General features: G+C 38.4%; 1 non-coding gene across 1 annotated transcript; it reads left to right on the top strand.

The window, feature by feature from the left end:
- Positions 1-8,214: 8,214 nt before the first annotated feature.
- LOC112665182 (U6 spliceosomal RNA) lies at positions 8,215-8,320 on the top strand. The gene has a single exon (XR_003140272.1). It is a non-coding gene; the product is annotated as a U6 spliceosomal RNA (small nuclear RNA).
- The last annotated feature ends 890 nt before the right edge of the window (positions 8,321-9,210 follow it).

A 9,210-nucleotide genomic window follows, 5' to 3' on the forward strand; every position in this document is an offset into this window, starting at 1 on the left:
GTACAATTAGAATTATATCCTTATTAAATATTTGGGAAAAATGTGGGAGGTAAAACCATCTGGACCTAGGGTTTTCTTAGTGGAAAGGGTTTTTGTTTTAGAAATCAATGTTTTATAGTAAGAACTACTCACATATTCTATGCTGTGGGGAGGGTAATTTGGGTGAGTTATATTTTTCTAGGATATTTTGTCCATTTCATAAATTGTCCTATTGGCTTAAGGTTGTCTGCTAATATCATTTTATTGTCTTTTTTATATCTGCCTATCTCCAGAGACTGATCCTTTACATCCATGAAATTAGTCCTTTGGGCCTTCTCTCTTCTTTTCTGGACCAGTCTCAACAGAGTTTACCAGTTTGAGTTATTTTGAAGAACCACTATTTGGATTTATCTTCTCTGTATTGGTTTTCTACTGTAATAACTTCTGACTATTACCATCATTAATAGTATTATTATTATCATTATTATTATTTTGCTTCTCCTTTCTTACTTCCTTGGGTTTATTTTGTTAATTTCTTTTTCTCTTAAGCTTTTGAGATAGATTCTTGGTTCATTAATTTGTATATCTTTATACATATATATATTTAATTATTCTTTAAGTACTCCTGCAGTGATATCACACAAGTTCAGATATATAGTAGTTTTGTTGTAGTTCAGTTCAAAATATTTTATTTCCATTATACTTTCTGCTTTGATTGACAGGTTGCTTAGAGATATATTTCTTAATTTCCAATCATTAGTGTATTTTGTTGCATCTTTTTTGTTTGCTTGTTTGTTATTTCCAACTTAATGGCACAGTTGTCAGAAAATATGCTCTGTGTAGCTGGAACCTTTAGAAATGTGTTGAGAGTTGCTTTCTGGACCAGGATATGTTCAATTTTGGAAAAATATGCAAGTGTGCTAGCAAAAAATCCATTCTGCCGTGGATTTCTTTTTCTTCCTCTCTTTTTGTTTCTCTTTCCTTTCTTCCTTCTTCTCTCTCTCTCTCCCTCCCTCTCTTTTCCTTCCTTCCTTCCTTCCTTCCTTCCTTCCTTCCTTCCTTCCTTCCTTCCTTGCCTTCTCCCCCACCTCTCTCTCTCCTTTTCTCTTTGTACTAGGTTACATTTGTTAATCTCTTTGTTTAAAGCTTCATCCCATTAACAATTTATCTGCTTGTGTTTTTTCTTTATTATAGAGGATGACATTGCAAAATTTCCACAATGTGAGTTATTTTACATTTCCTCCTGTAATTGTATAAGTTTCTTCTTTTCGTGTTTTGAGGCCATAAAATTATATGAGATTCATAAATTGTTGTATCTTCCCAATAAATTGAACTTTTTATATTTTGGACCTCTCATTACTCACTCTTTATGTCTAGTAACCCCCTCTGCCCTAAAGTCAGTATCGCCAATGATAATATATTTACCTAGGTTGCTTTTGATTGATAATTCCTTGCTATACCTTTTTATATTTACTTTTATTTTAACCTTGTGTTTGGGATATGCCTTATGTTTTACATGTGTTTCTCATAAGTTACAGACATTTGAAATCTTGTAGTCAGTCCCTGTGCTTTTAACTGGAGCTTCTACATTTTGATTCTTGCTTTAACTGGAACATTTAGTTTGTAACTATATGATAGATATGGTTCAATTCATGGAAGAACTCTAGTGATGAGAAATTCTGAATTCCACATTAAAAATTAATTATAAAAAATAATTAATATAAAAATTATAATTGTGTATAGGATTTTCCCAATATTCACTCACTATTTGATCTCTATTTGAAAACCTGGAAAAATAAACTGAGATGGGTGAAGACAATAGAGTCTGTAGTGGAAAACCACTGTTAACCTTAGTTGACCCAGGGTAAGTGTCACTGCTGACAGAAACCACCTTCATGCTATGGATACTATGAGCATTTCACTTCCTCAGCCATTTACATATATGAGGTAATAGAGGAATGAAATTGAATATATGCATTGTGGAATTTGGAAACTAAATTATGTCGAGAACAATAAATATTGTAATCCAAACACCAACAATTGTAGAAAGGGCAAGATTAGCACTTTCTACTCATGTATAGCAGTAAACCCCGAAAATAAATAAAATATGTATTTATAACTATTCCTAATAAATGTTTCATTGCTATATCGCTAAGTGGGAGAGTTTTGAGAGTGGAAAATAATGTAGCACAGGTTCCATCTTTCCAAGCAAGTTCACAAATACACAACTGACTCTTGGCCTGAAAGCTTCCAAGTTGTTGTATAACTGGGCATTCGGAATCATTAGCACGCTTACATTAATTTCCACTCCAGCTGCAAAAAAATAAAAACAAAAATGAGATTGTCTGTGTTTTGTAAATTAAATGATAGAAGCTGATAGAGATTGAATTTCATCCAATATGTGATCAATTTTAATACTGGGAATATTTTAGGATGCAATGATGATCTAAAGTATGCAGTATTCACTAGAATTTTTATAAACATTGTTCAAGCCTTGGGAGGGAAAGTAAGTGTGGCATACTCTGAGAATAGAAGTAGGTAAGAGTAAGGCAGATGGTTTGCTCCCTTCTTCTTCATGCTGTTACGGCATTCCTTTTCTTCACAGAAGCAGTTGTCTTGTGTTCATGTAATTACTTTCCTGCTGGCATTACCATGGGAAGTCTTATAAACAGTTTCATTATTTCATAGGAGATGCTAAATGGACATGATATTAGATATTCCTCAATTGGTAATACTACTGATAATCCAATACACAATCTTCTTTCATGACCTTTTACAGGCCAGTACTTCAGGATCTATATAAATGCTCTCTCCATGCTTAAAGCCTAACCAGACCACAAAAGGAAATTTTAAAAATTGGAAAGCCCAAGTTATATCTCTTTGGAAAAGTGAACCAAGCTTAACTGTTCCACACTCAATATTAAGGGATCCCTTGGTGGCGCAGCGGTTTAGCGCCTGCCTTTGACCCAGCGCGTGATCCTGGAGACCCGGGATTGAATCCCACATCAGGCTCCCGGTGCATGGAGCCTGCTTCTCCCTCTGCCTATGTCTCTGCTTCTCTCTCTCTCTCTCTGTGTGACTATCATAAATAAATTTAAAAAAATAAAAAAAATATTCAATTTATTTTTTGAGCGTATTCTCAATATGTGTACTTAGTTGTATTTCCTAATTATTAAAAAGACTAATATAACACATTTGTCTAAGTGACAGACATTTGTTTGAATCTTTTAAGGCTAAAAATGTACATAGATATCCTTCCAGACAGGAAATGATGATATATTGAGTTTATAACTTAAAAATTCTAATAACATGATTGCAACTTTTTTTTGTTTTGTTTTTAGGAAAATAACCATAGTTCAACTTAGGAGAGAATAGTAAAATCTAGTGAACCCAAGCTATGTCAAAAAGATGTTAGATTGACTTTATGCTGCCATCAGTTGAATTTTGCAGGTGTTATCAATATGCAGTTTGATTTTGGTCAGTATCTGTATGAAGATAATTTTTTTCTTTTTTTTTCCCCAAAGATTTATTTAGAGAGAAAGAGCAAACAGGGGGAGAAGAAGGAGGAGGGAACCCTCAAGGAGACTCGACACTGGGCAAGAAGCCAATGCAGGGGCTCAATCTCACCATGAGATCACAACATGAGCCAAAACCAAGACTTGGTCTCTTAACCAACTGAGCCTCTCTGGTGTGCTAAGAGGAGAACTTCTAAAGGCACATTCCCACTGGGGAAAATTCTTAAGATGCCACTTTCAAATATAAAAATTATCCTTCTTGGTAAGCTTTTGTAGGCGTGTGTGTGTTTTTGTGTTGTGTATGCTCACACACACTCATATATGTTTAAGATTCTCTCAACCCCCTGAGGGGTTGGAAACACTCACAATAGTACAAATGCCAGATTCACATCTAAAGATATACTTTGAATTTAAAGATAATAAATAAAAGCTCCAAAAAGAATTCATGCCAGATTTGTTTAACTTTATGTCCTACAAATATTGAAAGTAAAGTAATACTCCCTTCTTCCTATTCTAGTATAATATAATCTGGCCTAGTTCTTTCAAATTCTTATTTCTAGAAGTGTTATCAGTTTCCTATACTATACATCAAGCATTATGAAAAGCACTTACTGTGTTTTGTAGATTTTCCAGTAGTGACCATACGTCTCTCATTTTGCCAAGAATGTTGCCAGTTGGTTGGATGAGATTATTTCTGTTGCTTTCAATAGGAAATACAACTCACCTGAGTTTAAGGACAAGCCAAAAAGAGTCCTGGGGAGACATCTGACCCCAGTCTCAAACAGTGTTAACTGAGCAAAGCTCCCCCTCGCATCTCAGCCCTGCTGCCTCGGGGTTGAACCTGTTTGCAGCACTCTTTCCTCCTGAGGTAGCTACAGCCGTTCTAATATGTCCACATTTTGTGTGCTTCAGAGAGAGCAAGAGTTCATTTTCCATTGAACACAAACAACATTTTGGAATTGAGTCTCACCGGCCCTGATCAGCCTGATCTGGGTCATTTGTTTCTGTCTGAACTCTGCTTGATTGGGAAACTGAAATGAGTTACTTAAGCAGTGTAGAGCAAATCCTCTGCCTTTGTAACTTTACATTTTCATTGATTAGACACAGGAGAGGAGACATATTTCCTCCAGACTTTGGGACATTGTTATTTGAAGGAGGATGGATTGATGCTAGGAGGCAAAAGTAACAGCCACTGATTACAGCCCCCCACGTTTTGCAACCGCCTCTTCCCAAGCACACACATCTACAAAAATGTCCATTCTCTCAGTTCTAGGTCAGGATTAAGAATTCTTGGTTGACATCCAGTTCTTTGATCGGTCTTCCTCTATTCCCTTGTGGTGTGGTGGTCTATAGCCAAATGACAAATTAAACAATTCTTAATGCACCCAGTATACACAAATAGAGAACCAGACTCATTAGGGTGGGAGTGATGGGGACGACCTCTCTTTGAAGAATGGAAAACAATGCTCAGTGGTCAGCATTCCACAGCACATTTCACATCTTGCCAGGAGTAGTTGTGAGGATCCCGTAGCTGGTTGTACAGGTTCTTAATCATTAGTCTGATTGCTCGGATTTTTGTTCTCTGGGAAAACTGCCTTTGTCTGTCTTCCAGGGGGACACTGGAGATGGCTTTGGGAAGGTGTCCTTTCTGGGACTGGTCATCTTTGACATCATATCTTATTTTTCCATAGGATCAGAGGTTTATGGATTGTCTCAAAGGTGAACAATCCCAGACCATATTTAGCTATCCTAGGAATTATTCCAATTATACAATTCTTTAAAACACAGGTATTTTGTTCACTTATATTCATTAAACTCTATGGTTCATACCAAAGCACGGATCATATTGAGATAGCAGGTATGTTGATGTTGAATATGTAAATTAAGATTGGAACCTGGGAGAACCTTAATCTCAAGGCCACTCACAGCCACATTATGTCGTATTCTTTCTCCCTCAGAAAAGAATTGTTTCCATTTTAAATAGCCATTCTCTGAGATGTAGCATGAGGGCAAAGATCATGTGGGCAGCATCTCCTCAATGCAGATCACTGGGTAAAACACTCCAAGATAAAGGTCACGATGGTAGCTCTCAGCCTGAGTACTAGAGTGGAGAGCAGGGCATCTGGTCATAGCCAGCTTCTGAAAACCATATTCAGCATCTGCCCACAGACTAGACAACATGCAGTGTGAACTTGCTACATCCAGAAACTCAGATTTCTCTGACAGTGGCCAGTTCAAGTCTCTGGGAAACCCTTTGCGTTGAGTATTTTTCTCTTCCATTCCAGGATTTCTTGTAGGATTTTAGCTCCACCACTTACTAAGCATGTGGCATTAGGCAAGTTATTTATCTTCTCTTACTCTTTGTTTTCCAACCTGTAAAATAATATAATAATGCTCACCTTACAAAGTCCTCAGAATAAGAGATTGGATGTAGAAAGTATCAACACAGAGCTTAGCCTAGAGTAGGTGCTCAGTATTGTTATCAGTGATAGCATTAATCATTGGAGTAGGGGTCATAGGAACAGAAGATCGAAAGAATTAGAAATGTTTATGGGAAATTTTTTAAGGATATAATCTCTGAATGAAAAGCAATCCATATGCAATTCAAAGCTTAAAAAATGACTGGAGGAGGAAAAGAGCTACAGAAGTGCAGAATAATGTCAATGAGGTCATGCAATGAAACAAAAACAAAAACAGGACATTGCTACATGGTATCAAACCATATATGAGAATGTTGAGAGATTAGTGATCTGGGCTTATAAAGAATTTGGAAGTAAATACAAAATAAAAATCCAAAACAACACCGTGCAGAAAATGACGAACCTATTATTGCTTCCTCTCCAACCAGATGCTGGCACCACCTTGCCCGCCTCCCCTACTAAGTCCCTAGGTCCCCTCGTTCAGAGGTGTCTATGATATCACCATCCCATGAGGGATTGCTTGTCATTTGTTTACTCACTGTGCTGCAGCCTGTCACAACACAGCATGATGTCACAACAGGTCAGATAAACACACTCTGGTCCCTTTCTTTCAAAAGGCACAATGGTTGTGAAAAAAAATAACATCTTTCCTCTGTTTGCTGCTTAAAAAGCTGCTCTGAAATCTGACATGTCCACACATTGTAGGAACTACCTATGAGCTCCGGTATAGCATCTTCCCAGGCAAAAGTGCTTCAAGGAGCCTGGATTTTTGCTCACAGGCACTGTGTTCTCACTTGTCAGGCTGCCAACTGGTTTTCTAAATACTAGTTGCAGCTATAATTTCCCAAGTTAGATTAAGGTAACCACTCTAAGCAGGTGAATTTTTTTTTTTTTTTACATGAAATGATGAAAAGCCTGAGCTAAGCAGTTGAATTGAGGCTGAAAGCCCTTGTTGAAGGCTCATGGTCTTAGCGCCAGGTAGGGCCTGTTTCACACAGATGCATCTCAGCTCTTTGTTACCTTTAGTGAAGTCTGGGACAGTCAGGTGTGTCTGGTCAGCAACAGGCAACCTGGGTTGCCTCCCTCTGCCTCCCTCTCTCTCCCACTTGTCTTCTCACCCTTTCATTTTATTTATTTATTTATTTATTTATTTATTTATTTATTTATTTATGAGAAAGAACATGGGGGAAGGGGCAGAGGGAAATGGAGACAATCTCAAGCAGACTCCACACTGAGTGTGGAGCATGGCCTGAGGCAAAATCAAGGGTTGGACTCAACCAAGTCAGCCACTTGGATTCCCCATCATCCTCTCTCATTTTCTTATAGTATCTTCAATAACTTCCTTCCCACTATCCTTCCTCCCCACTCCCACCTCAAGATTTGCAGGTAATAGATGTAAAGTTTACACAATCTCATTGAAATGTCTCAGTGTGGCATGTCATTGCACTGGTGCACGAAGCCCGACATCCATCATGACAAGGGGTATTCTCATGGGTTGCCTGTAGCTTACTGTTTCTGCTGTCCCTTTTTTTTTTTTGTGGGCCACAGTCTGTGAGTGAGGTGGACAGCTGAAAAGGCTCTTCATACAGGTGCTGAATTTCATTATCATTCACATTGAAAATGGGCTACTTGGAGTCCCTCCCTGTGGACATACAGACATGCATTGGTTTGATCGTCCTTTGGATTTTTCTAACCCAAGATTCTGGAGTTTGAGCAATAAGGAAGATAACACACAATTTTAAACAGCAATTTTAAATTTAGCTGTTTGAAACACAGAGTCCCTTTTTATAAGGAAAAAATTTTTTGAGATGTATAGTGACTTACATTCCGGTTGATGGTTTTCTCCGTTGCTTGCCATGACTGTCAAAGTAAGAAGGAATAACAGCATAGACACAAAACACAGAAGTGTGTGCCTACAGTAGAAAATATTGCATGACATGAATCTAATTGATCTGCAGCTGGATTGGCTGTGGGAAGATCAAACATGTTGGAATCAGAAATATTGCACATTTTTGGCAAATTACACAGATTATCATGATGTGTGATCTGTAAAATGGAGACAATGTGTCCAAACTTGCAGGATTGTAAAAACCAGCAATCAAGTCATCTAGATTTCCTAAGAACTGGTCCGGTTTGTACAAAGTTTTGGTAGAACCGATGACTGTGAGTAGCACACAGGTAAACTGTAAAAAAATTTCCTGCATCTATTTAGTGATGCCTGCATTTTTTCAGATTGCACTTACGACAAATGAGACTAGTTTCCTCATTTTTTGTTTTGGAGTTAAAGATTTCCTTTTTAAGGCTCGCTTCAGTAGGCCATATCCTAGAATTGGAACGATACAGAGGGAATTAGCATGGTCCTCACACAAGGATGACATGCAAATTCATGAAATGTTCGTATTCAAAAAAAAAAAAAAGAAAGAAAAGTGAAAGATTTTCTTTTTAAATCCCACATTTTAATGAAACAGTGAGGCTATCTATCACACCCCGATACAAGGGTATGAAGAGAAAGCACACCCCCTTATCAAGGTCCTGTGGGCAATGCCGGAGTTTGGAAAACACTTGACACTGTGGCACTATAACCCTGATGTTTGGCATATGATGACCGGCTTTACCATCATGATGATAATTAGAGTCGAAATACCACGGGTCTGTCTTTGACTGTGAGATACTTAAGGACCTATCCCCTTTGCAAGGGCCAGGGGGGCGCAGAGGGCAAGGTGCGTCTGAGGTGCCCCTACCCATGCCCCCCTTACAGCCTGGGTTCAGGGGTCACACTGGCATCTACCCAGAGCTGCAGCAGCAGGTATGAGTTTCTGGGCTCAAATCCTGGCTTGGGTCACAGTGTCCCTGAGGGTCAGAGATGATCAGAGTTTAGAAGTGAGTTGACCACACTGAAGAAGCAGAATATTTCTCACAATGGGAGGCAGGCGGGATTTTAGGAAGAGGTGTGCCACAATGGCTAAGACCCTGAGTTTTGACAGACTGGGGTTGTTTTCATCTTCCCTCTGTGGGGCAAGTCTTCTCATCTGGGAGGCTCAGTTTTCTTTTCTGCAGCATCGGGTGGAAGGTACCCATCCATCATATGGGACACTAAAAGAATTCAATGGAAAGATGCCTGAGAGGTGTCTAGCAAGGCATCTGATAGAGTTAATCAGTAACAGGTTCTCTAGCATATTAATGAATAATGCTCATGGACAATTCACACCATGCCCCAAACTGTAGATTTCAGCTCTGAAAAAGAGGAGTCACTGTGTAAGGATGGACTTGACCTCTTTTGACACGTTGCTCAGCTT

The sequence above is a fragment of the Canis lupus genome, chromosome 17 (genome assembly GCF_003254725.2).
Source record: "Canis lupus dingo isolate Sandy chromosome 17, ASM325472v2, whole genome shotgun sequence".
Lineage (NCBI taxonomy): Eukaryota > Metazoa > Chordata > Mammalia > Carnivora > Canidae > Canis > Canis lupus.